Below are 12616 nucleotides of genomic sequence, written 5' to 3'. Positions count from 1 at the left end.
AGGCCACCCAAAGTCATATAATAATCGGCGATAAGAGAAGCCTGAGTGGTAGCATCTAGCAGTCCATGGGGTGCAGGTGGTGCAGGCCCAGGGGATCCAAATGGATAACCAAGCACGGTATCAGGTGACAATGGTGCAGGAGATAAAGGTGGCTAGGGCTGATCATTCGGTCGGTTCGGTCCAAAACCGGACCGAACCGAATAGATCGAATAACCTAATAGTCATTTTTTCTTGGACCGAACCGGATCGAAGTTATATTATTGACCGGACCGAACCGAACCGAAATAATTCGGTTCGGTCCGGTTTTGGACCGAATAGACCGAAATTTTTTTTAAAATTAAAATTGCATTAAAAATTAAATCATAAATTGTAAATTTTAATATATAATTAAAGTAATGTGATATGTAGAGTTCTAATACTCCATAAATATAATTACAAATTAAAAATTTTGATTATAATTTTTAAGATATATGTAAAATATATATAATACAAAATTATAGTATTTATGATTTGGTTTATTCGGTCCGGACCGAAATATTTGTGAAAAGAACCGAACCGAACCGAATTTTATTTCGGTCTATTCAGTTCGGACCGAATAAACTGAATTACTGAAAACTTTAGGACCGAACCGAACCAAATTAGCATGGTTCGGTTCGGTTTTTCAGTTTTGGTTCGGTTTTGCTCAGCCCTAAAGGTGGCATTTCCTCAGTTGGTGCTGGGCTCTGTACAGGGGAGGGAACAGGAATTGGTGGAACCTCATGGATGTCTTCAGGAACCTCTGGAAGAGGGTCTGATACTGGTATAATTGGTGCCATGGAAGGCCCCACTCCTTCTGCCCTCATTAACCTTTGTGCCCTTGGTAACTCTTCATCCTCTAGTGCCACCCTCGCGGCCATTCTTGCTCTGGTAGTCGCCCTGACTACGGTCATCAATTCCTCAGCGGTCCTCTCTTCATTCTCGTCAGGATCCTCCACGAGATCCTCCTCAGCAATAATCCCTTTTGGGATAACATCCTCAACCGCAATATTCTCAATATGAATCTCATCCGGTCCCTCGTTAGGGTACTCTATCGAATTCATAATTTGATTTCCAACATGTAATAAAACATCCTCATGCTGATGCTCCTAAACCTCAGGGTTCGGTGCCCCGCTGCCCTATACGAGAATGAACTATGTTACTATCATAATATTTATAAGGGTTCCCGTAAGGGTTTTAACTGTCAGTACTACGTTAGGTAGCCCGACTATGAACTTGGCAAGAGTTCTTATTATCTTAGTGAACTTATTATCTTAACATCACATCATCTCTGAGGTTTATAACGCTTGGCTCTGATACCATTTCTGTAACACCCCCAAATCCGGGGTCGGGGATTCGGGTTGTCACGAGTTCCATTTCCCTTAATAATACTTAACCTTAACAATCAACCAACTGCTGCGTACTGTGACCCCACAATATACACACACACACCACAAGTTATAGTCTCAGAGATGAAAACCAAAAATAACACAAGTCATTTTATTGCACAATTATAAACCATTTCACCTAAAAAGGGTTTCTGAATAATTTACATATTCCTTGCCATTATTACAATTCATATTATACATAAGTCTGGTTCATCAATAGTTGAAAACCTAGCCTATTGGTAGCTCCTACCTCAGCTACGGCGGCATCAACGCTTCCAGAAAACTGCGGAACGTATTCTAACCGCTTGCGAATTAGAAGCTTGGTCTTGTTCATCTTTTCTATCTGTTGTTGTGTGATGAAAGAAGAAAGCAAGGGTGAGCAACAAGCCCACCAAAATAATATGTATAATGATTAACAATATATGAGCATTCTCATAGTACTCATGAAAGTCTTGGTCAAAAGAAATGAACCAAATTTGATCTCTTAATGCGACCAAGTCGCAAAATATTCAGTATATACATACATATATACTTTTCACAATCTTTGAAATCCTCTGACATGTATAATATACACAGAGTTCCAGTTTAAAACTGTATAAAAATATCGTTGCAAGGTGATCTCATATATCTAACCTTGTCTCAATATTTTTCTGAAAATCTTTGGTATGCATAAGATAATCATTTACTAGATATAAGTTTAAAAGATGAAGTTACAAGATACTCCAATATACTTATATCTTTTCCAAATACTACTTGAACTACCACCGTTCAAGTTATAATTTGTTTCAAAATTCATCACACTGATGAGACTACAAGATGAGACTTGAATAGATTCAATCTTTGAAATATCATTATAAATAATGAAGTTACGAGATACTTTATTAAGTCCTGATATATATATACACACCTATATATATACATTTCATACACTCCTTGAAAACCTCTGTTATGAAAATTATAAACAGAGTTGTAATATCCAATAAATTTGGAAAGGAGAAAACCTCGGCATAAACCTGATATCTTGCTGATCAGGCAAGAATATCAATAAGTAACCTTTTCTACTAGTAGATGGACGAATTCCCCACTGGTCATCACCCTGGTCGCAATAAGACCTTATGCTGGACTGCCACTCAGCCACTTACGCATTTGATGGACCCCCACTGAGCCACTTACTCTTTCATGGACGCCCACTGAGCCCATGTTGCTTATGCCGAATCGATAGATGGACTTACTTCCCGAACGTTGGGTAAGTAATCAATTCATTTATCAAAGCAGCAACCTCGTTGCGAATATAAAATACACCACAGAGCCGGATCCCTCAGGTTTTGAGCGAGTATTTAAATCCCCTTTTAAAGGAAGATCTTAAATATAAAAATGAGTTTTGGGATCCGCTCTAACCTTTAAAATCATTTTGAAGACTCGAAAACATTTCTAAGAATGTTTGGAGTGATGTAGATTTGATAAAATAAATCAGTCCCAATATATTAGAAAATATCTGAATATTATTATTTAAATAATATTCCCATAAAGAATAATCTTTATAAAAATAATTGAAGTAGAAGTTGTAAAACTTATACTTGAAATGAATATTAAATAACCAAAGATATACTTATACGGAAGTAATATCTTTATTTGAATAATCGAAAATAAGTTTGATTATCGAAATATTATTCTTTAATAAAATAAAGAATATTATTTAGTAAATAATCGGAGTCATAGGTCCTCAAATGAATATTCAAATAATATTCATTAAGTAATATAACTGAGCCATAAGTCCTCGAATGAATATTTAGAATAATATTCATTAAATAATATAAACTGAGTCATAAGTCCTCGAATGAATATTCAGAATAAAATTCATTAAATAAAATAAAGTTATCAAATAAACCTTATTCGATTAATAGTTTTGAAAACTATATCAATATATATATATATATATATATATTATACTCGGGAACATCGACTCCCGGTTTAGAAAAACGTTCACCTTTGGATCCCCTATACTCAGGGTATACGCAACTACTGCTTATCTCTAGCATAGGTATTATGCAACTAATAAGCATTTGAATTAACAGATATATATCAAGATTACGAAACAGACATGCATATATATACCATATCAGCATGCTTCAATATATCGCAAAATTTCCTAATTAACCAACATGCATCTATCACAAGATAATGCATATACATATATACATCACAACAACAGTATAACGGGTAGAAAACTTGCCTGAGCGACTGGGGGTTACAAATGGCTTGGCACGAGTCTGGTAACCTATAAACAACATATAAGTTGGAATTAAACCAAAGTCACTTATAAATCTATACTTTAACCAATTTAGACTCTAACGCTCGCTTTGCACTTACTGATTCTCTTAAGTCACTAGAGTACCCTCGGCTCCACCATTTTTAATAAATTAACCATTAAGAATTTTTAGGCAATTCTTTCGCGAGTGTCTTACCAACTGCCTCTTACACTTTACATAAATGTTTCATACTCCAATTAGTCCTTTAAGGTCTTTAACCTATGTTTCAAAGTAAGGCGAGGGGTAATAGTTCGTTCGCGAAACGCCGTTACTGAAAACGGTCGTTTCTCCTAAACCGTACATCGGAATTAAATGAACCACATATCAAAATGAAGCTCGTAACATGAACTATCTAATCATGGCAATGGTCAAAACCTAGAAGTGAGTTGACGGGTCCTAATGTTAAGAACAAAAACAGTCTAAAGTAAATCGGACATTACGACGGCTATGTTTACGCGATTACCAATTTTATTCTACTCCAAACCAACCCACAATCAACCCACAATCACAACCCAATCAAAAATCCATCCATACTTCACCATAACAGCCCCAACAACTCAACATTATAAATTTATACTATTCTCAAACATGAATTTAAACTACACTTAAGTTCATTAATCAATACTCCAAGAATTACAACTCCAAAACATCACAACACCAACTATCCTCTACATTCACAACAAACAAGCCTCTCATGAACTATAACAACATAACTAAACCTAATACTCAAGTAAAGTTAGGGTTTGGAGGGGTTATACCTTCCTTGGAGAGTGGAGAATCAAGTAATTAGCTTGGAATCACCCTTAAAAGTCCTTATCCAAGCTTAATCTAAACAAAAACTCAAGAACAAAAATTTTAGTTCTTGAAAAACACTATTCACCATCTTCTTCCATGATTTTTAGGAAGAGATTGTGAATGATTTAGGAGCTCAAACTTATAGGATAGCTATATCTATGCATAAGGAGTCTTAGATAATTACCTTGCTAATTAACAAAGCTTGGAACTAAGATTTTGAATTTCTTGCTTTGAAGAAGAAGAAAAAGCCGAGAGCTTTTTGGATGAAAAAATGAAATAATTTTGTGTTTTGGTGAAATGATTTGTTGGTTGGTTGATTTTGATTTGTTTTGTTTTGTTTTCTTACCTTTTACCATGGTAACTTTTGTGTGGTTCTAAATCAACCAACAACACACTTGCTTTGGTCATGCTTATGTCACCATGTGATGTCACCCTCCCTCCTTTGTCCACTTCTTATTAGTTTGATGACATTATCCCCACTAATCTCTTTGATTAGCTTCTAATTACTTGGCTAATGACCGCTGATATGTTATACGGTTCGCTTAACTTTCATTTTCGTTTATCGTTTGAGGGATCATACCCGGGATCTTATTACTTGGGTTCCCTTAACCTTTCTCAATACATTATATTCCTTTTAGATCCTCTCTTACAATCCTTGAATTTAAATCCTTTTTATCCTGTTACTTTATACTCAATTCTTTCGATATCTGGTGGATTTTCGGGAAAAATCAAAGTGTTCGGATTTGGATTCTGACGATCTTTACATACACTTATTTAACATATAGAGTTCTAATACGATCTCAGAATAACAATAAAAGAACCCCTACATAGTGTGGCATGAAAAGTTTTCTTATTCAGCAAAAACACTATTCATAAGGGTTACAAAAAGTTCAAAATTTTGGGGTTATTACAATCATACCACATCTCAAGACTCTCAAGAAGCATCAGCACCAGTCACTAGCTCTTCAAGTTCTGATTCATCAAGTTCTAATGAGCTAAATTCTGATAATTCTGGAAACTCTAATTCTTCAATTCCTGAAGGATCCAACTCAAATTCTGGAATCTCAGAGAGCATAACTTCAGGGGGAGCATCAAAAAATGCTGATGGAGACAGCATGGATCATGAGGGAGGATCCGGTTCTAGAGATCAACTTCCATCTGTAAGGAAGTGGACTAAATCACACACACCTGACTTAATAATTGGAGATCCTGAAGCAGGTGTCAGAACTAGAACAGCAACAATAAATGAATGTCTCTATCATTCCTTTCTATCTCAGACTGAACCAAAGAAAGTGGAAGAAGCTCTTCAAGATGTTGATTGGGTGCAAGCAATGCAGGAAGAGTTAAATGAATTTGAAAGAAATAAAGTATGGACCCTAGTACCAAGACCAAAGGACATATCAATTGTTGGTACAAAATGGGTGTTCAGAAATAAAACTGACAGTGATGGCATAATTACAAGAAACAAAGCAAGGCTGGTTGCTAAAGGTTACTCTCAACAGGAGGGTATTGACTATGATGAAACATTTGCTCCAGTTGCTAGATTGGAAGCCATAAGAATCATTTTGGCTTATGTTGCTAACAATAAGTTTAAAGTCTTTCAAATGGATGTGAAAAGTGCTTTTCTCAATGGAGAATTAGAAGAAGAGGTATATGTTGAACAACCTCCAGGCTTTGTAGATCCAAAATTTCTAAATCATGTCTACAGGCTTGACAAAGCACTTTATGGCCTTAAGCAAGCTCCTAGAGCATGGTATGAGACTCTGGCTCAATTCCTTTTGGAAAGTGTATTTCACAGAGGCACAATTGACAAGACTTTATTCTACCTCAACCATGGAAAGGACTTACTTTTGGTACAGATATATGTTGATGATATCATCTTTGGCTCTACAAATACAAAACTTTGTGAAAGATTTTGCAAGTTAATGCAGTCAAGATATCAAATGAGTATGACGAGAGAGTTGAGTTATTTTCTGGGACTTCAAGTCAAACAAACTGAAGAAGGTACCTTTATCAGTCAATTCAAGTACACCAGAAATCTACTCAAGAAATTTGGAATGCAAGACAATTCTACTGCATTAACTCCCGTGGCCACTGCCACCAAGTTCGATAAAGATACTGGAGCATCAGTAGATATTACTAACTGTCACACCCCCAACTTAAACAGCAAAATAAATATAGTTATTACAATATTTTAAATAAAGAATACACAACCAACTCCAAGATCTTACAGTTTAGGGTTTGGAACAGCCCAACACTACCAAATATTACATCTGATTACAAATACCGAGTCCTCACACAACTATTATTACTTATTCTACCTGCGCTCGAACATAAGCATCAGCATCACAGGTCTTACGGGCAGTCTGCTTGAATCTAACCATAGCTGCTAGCTGTAATATCAGGGTAAAGGAAGAAGTGAGCCAAATGCTCAACAAGTGCTAACAGTACGACACAAAACATAAATTGAGATATACTTTTAAGAATGATAATGGAAAGACATAACCAAAGGTAACGAGAGATAAAAACTATGTGAGATGGCATCATTTTGCTTGCATCAAAACAATTTTAAAATCATGTCTTAATCAAAATCATTTTATGACGCTACGGATTACAGCCGGTGATCAGCCGCGAAGTAATCCCGAACCTCGCTGGGTTCTAAAACATTAATGGGAATCCCTAGGCAACTTTTAAGCCTAATATAAGTACGGAAAGGACTCGCGTCTCAGTCCAGATCCACCATTCAAAGAAAACATTTATCCCCCTCTGGGACTGAAAAACCCACATTTTATTTATTTCAAAAGCTGATGCCGAATTGTAACAAAATCTCTTTTAACAGTAAACATTTTTACTAAGGAATTATAGATCAACTCGAAACACGGGAAACAAGGTACTGAATATCAGAGCCATGATTCACAAAACTATTCTCTATTCAAGTAATTGAATGGTTTTCATATATCAAAGATTGGATAAGAGGATTTAGTGAGGCTAATGGATAATATGAAGGGTAATGCCAATTTGGGCTCAAAGCAATGGTTTCTCATCAAGGTTCAAGTGCTGGATCATCAAGAAGGTAAGCTTCATGAATACTAAGGGTGTTAAGGTATGAAGAATGATCTTTAACTCAGGACATATCAGAATTGTCAAGCTTTAGGATAAGAAAGAGGGTATCAATCAATGAGGAATCAAGCTGGTAAGTATCTGACTATCAGAATTCAAAGTAAGGTTCTATAGGGGTTCAAGTATCAGGATGAGATATTAATACTTAGAAACATCAACATGTTAATCAAGAGGATCCATCAAGTAATATATCAACTCTTCATTTTATCATGGCATTAAACTATCATGAAAGACTTTTGATCTACTTGCAATACGTACTCGAGGGTTCATGTCATCTCTATGTAACTCAAAGATAAACAAAAGATACGCTTGATTTAAATATATCAAAATGACTCAGGATAATTGCATCAATATATAAGAACTATTTGTAGTAAATACGAAGGTCAAGTTGAATCACTTGCCTTGAGATAGGCTGGTCTGGTCTGACTGGTAGGAGCAACTGGAGCTTCACTCGACTTTTATGGCAAGTTTTCCCTCGTCTCGAGATCCTACATAAATAATAATAATCCTCATTATAATATATTCTTACCAACTTAACCTATTTACAACTCGAAATTAAACACGGATGGCACTTAGGCCTATATGCACTTAATTTATATTCTCCTTTAAATTATAATTGCACACACATAGCCACATATTCACATATCATATATTAACACCAAATAACACCATATATACCATAATGCAACACTAGGCTTGGATGATCTCGACTCACCACTTTAAGTCACTTGGTCGCTAAACTAGACAAGGTCTTCTAATTTTGGCTTCATAACTCGATGTGCCTTTCCTAAATTATCCAAAACCTATTGACCCTCACTTGTGCCTTTTGCTCTACTGACCTTATACTATCTTACAACTATGGTGGTCGACCTAATACTCACTTCTAAGTGTTCTAAAACTATGTGATAAGTGATAGTGCTCACTGGTACAAATTTCAGAATGACAACTATGGTTTCTTGAGTACATTAGACACTCTTAAACTACAAGTTTTCCTTCAAAACTTTTACACAAGACTCGCCTGACCTAAGGGCATCTCACAAGCTTGATGTAGCTCAAGGGCCTGGCTTGGGCCTTCGTGGGCCTAAGCTAAAAGTCCAAGGTTCCCCTGTTTTTCTGGGCAGAAAATGCCCTGACTTGAATTAACTTGTGACACATGGTTCTAGCTCATATCCTATGAACTATGATTGGAAAAACTTTTATGACACTCCCTCTAACTAAGGCCCAATTGGGCCTAATGAGGGCCTACCCATGACATGGTCAAATCTCCCTATTTCTAAGTTGCAACAAAACTGTCCCCTGCTGGAAAGATTTTGTGATTCTACTTGTGCACCTAACCAAATGACATGCAAACCTCCAACCAACTCCTAAAACCTTTTATATACTCCCAATACTAACTTCTCGTAGCTTGGGCCTCAAAGTGCACACCAATGACATGGTCAAAACTCACTCTAAACCTCAGGGTGCTATACTGATTTTTCTGCAGAAACTATAACTCTCATTTTCCAAGGTTTTGACTTGACAAACTCAACTAACAACAACTCAATACTTAAACCAATACTTATACATGGTGATCTACTGAAATAACTCCCTTATTCTCAAAATAAACTTGGGTGAGATCATCCATGCCCAAAAACAATAACATGCAACCAAATATATAACATGCAACTCATGGAAAGCACATAACAAGATTTCGGCTAGGCATAAAGTTTTAAATGCTTGCAAAATCGACTTGCACCTAATATTCATCCTTAATAATCATGAAATATAACTTCTTTTAAGTATTAATAAGAAATTTATCATGAAAACAATCTATTTTAAGCACACATATTTCGAATTTATAGATTTTTAAACATAACTACATGATTTCGAAAAGAGTAGCATGCAAAACATGGTTGATCATCATTTTAATATCTTAAAACTAACATGCATGGCTAAACATAAATATATAATGAAATTTCAGTAGCATGCAAAGGATTTTAAAGTATGATATCTCCATAAAACACTTAGTTAGCACATATACATAATATATCTCATAGAGAGCTCTTGAATTCACAAGAATCAAGAGTTTCTCTTTGGAGATCACATAAGAACTACACATGCATCCATGGAACTTCAACTTCCAAGTCACAAAACACTTGGAAAGTATATAAGATGAATGTAGGTAAAAGATTCACACTTGGGAAGATGAAGAATGAATTGAAAAATGGAAGGGGGTGGGGGATTTTGGCCTTCGGCCGAGAGCAAGGTGGGAGGGGGGAAAAGGAGAGAAATTTGTGGTGTGTTGGAGTGTGGAATGAGAATGACTTCTCCCACTTTGATTTCTTTGTTTTATGCTATTTGGTTTATAAATGATGAGTGGAAGTGAGAACTTACAAAAATGTCCCTTGGTTAAAGTTAGGCCATTTTGCATGCAAGGCTAAGGTAGTAATTTGGTAATAATCAAATGAGTTAGTGGGGTTGGAAAAGTCTTGTTTGCCCTTTGAGAGAATAGAAGGGTGATTTGCATGCATGGTCTCTTATGTAATTTTATAAATATGACAACTAAAATTTATAATGATTTATTTTTATAAAATAAAATACAAGTTCAAAAATTATAAAATTTATATCATAAAATAACTTCGATTTTTAGAGACTTTATAAAATCATTTTCAGAATTTGTGAACAAAATACCTTTTAAAAGAAAATTTTTCCAAAGCTTAGAATATTCCTTATAAATCAAAAATAAAGAAATTAAATAAACTCTTACTTTGAAAAATCACATACTACACAAAGCAAATTTATAATGCAGAAACTTTCACTCACACTAGCGTACAATCATTGAATATATTTTCATTTGACTTTAATATTATACCTAATCCACAAATAATATTACATAAAATGCCGGTCGTAACATCCTCTCCCCCTTAAGGGATTCTGTCCCCAGAATCTAAGAGAAAAGATGAGGATGCCGGGAACGCATATCAGACTCTAACTCCCAAGTCGACTCTTCGACCTTAGGGTTCCTCCAAAGCACTTTTACTAACTTTACTGACTTATTTCTATGACTCTTTACTTGCCAGTCGACTATTTTAACCGGTTGCTCCACAAATGACAGGTCTGCCTGAATTTCTACAGGTTCATATTCTATCACATGGCTAGCGTCAGGATTGTACTTCTTAAGCAACGACACATGGAACACATTATGCACATGCCGATACTGAGGTGGTAAGGCCAACTCGTAGGCCACCTTTCCCATTTGACTCAAAATCTCAAAAGGACCTATGTATCTAGGTGTTAACTTCCCTTTCTTGCCAAATCTTATCAACCCTTTTCTAGGTGACACTTTCAGCAACACAGGTTCGCCAATTTGGAATTGAACGTCCTTACGCGCTGGATCCGCATACTTCCTCTGTCTATCTTGAGCAGCAAGCAACCTTTTCTGAATTAACTTGACCGAGTCATGCAACTGTTGTACCAAATCCGAGCCGAGAATTCTTCCTTCTCCTACTTCATCCCAACTTGTTGGTGATCTACATTTTCACCCGTACAAAGCTTCGTATGGTGGCATGCCGATACTGGAATGATAGCTGTTATTGTAAGAGAATTCAATCAACGACAAATGGTCGTCCCAACTTCCTGCAAAATCTATTGCACAACTGCGCAACATATCTTCAATTGTTTGAATTATCCTTTCACTCTGGCCATCAGTCTGCGGGTGGTACGCCGTGCTCATATTCAACTTCGTGCCAAGACATTCCTGAAATTGCTTCCATAATCTCGAGTTAAATCGGGGATCTCTGTCTGAAACTATTGATACGGGTACTCCATGCCTTAGTACGATTTCGCGCACATACAGATGAACCAACTTGTCCAGTGATGACTTCTCATTTATTGGAAGGAAATGCGCCGACTTCGTAAGACGATCAATTATAACCCATATTGCGTCATGTCCGGATTTCGTTCACAGTAGTCCTACTATAAAGTCCATAGCGATATTTTCCCATTTCCATTCTGGAATCTTCAGGGGCTGAATTAATCCGCTTGGTCGTTGATGTTCTGCCTTTACTTTCTGACAAGTATAGCACTTCGCAACCCATTCTGCCACGTCTCGCTTCATATTTGGCCACCAAAAGTTCTTCTTTAAGTCTCGATACATCTTGGTGCTTCCCGGGTGGATTGAAAATTTCGAATTGTGGGCTTCATGGAGGATCTCATTCTTTAATTCAGGTACATGGGGAATCCATATTCTGGATGAAAACCTTAGTATCCCTTGCTCATCCCTTTGAGTATTAATCTCCTCTCCAGATAACTGATTCTTCTCTTTTTCCATTACTTCCTCTTGAAACTTCTTTATCTTTTCCACTAGTGTTGGCTGAAAGGTCATTGCACGACAAACTTCCTCGACTTTTCCATAAGCACAAAGTTCCAATTCCAATTTTTCGATTTCTTCAGTTAACTCTTTTGATGTTATCATCATATTCAATCTCTCGTTCCTACTCAGAGCATCGGCCACTACGTTCGCCTTTCCAGGATGGTAATTTATCGAGTAGTCATAGTCCTTGATCAATTCCAGCCATCTCCTCTGCCTCATATTGAGCTCTTTCTGAGTAAAAATGTACTTTAAACTCTTGTGATCCGTGTAGATTTCACACTTCTCTCCATAGAGGTAATGTCTCCAGATCTTGAGTGCGAACACTATGGCGGCTAGTTCCAAGTCATGCGTCGGGTACTTTAACTCATGCGGCTTCAACTGTCTTGACGCATATGCGATCACTTTACTGTGTTGCATCAACACACAACCCAAACCCTTATGTGAAGCGTCGCTGAATATTACAAAATTCCCTTGATCATCTGGAAGTACCAACATCGGAGCTGTTACCAACTTCCGTTTTAACTCTTGAAAGCTATCTTCACATTCTGCACTCCATTCAAACTTTTGATTCTTTCTGGTTAACTTGGTCAATGGCGTGGCAATCTTCGAGAAATCCTTGACGAATCTTCTATAGTATC

Source organism: Apium graveolens, chromosome 8 (assembly GCF_009905375.1).
Source record: "Apium graveolens cultivar Ventura chromosome 8, ASM990537v1, whole genome shotgun sequence".
In the NCBI taxonomy this organism is placed as follows: Eukaryota; Viridiplantae; Streptophyta; class Magnoliopsida; order Apiales; family Apiaceae; genus Apium; species Apium graveolens.
The sequence above is the reverse complement of the archived record's forward strand: the minus strand, read 5'-3'. Positions refer to the sequence as shown.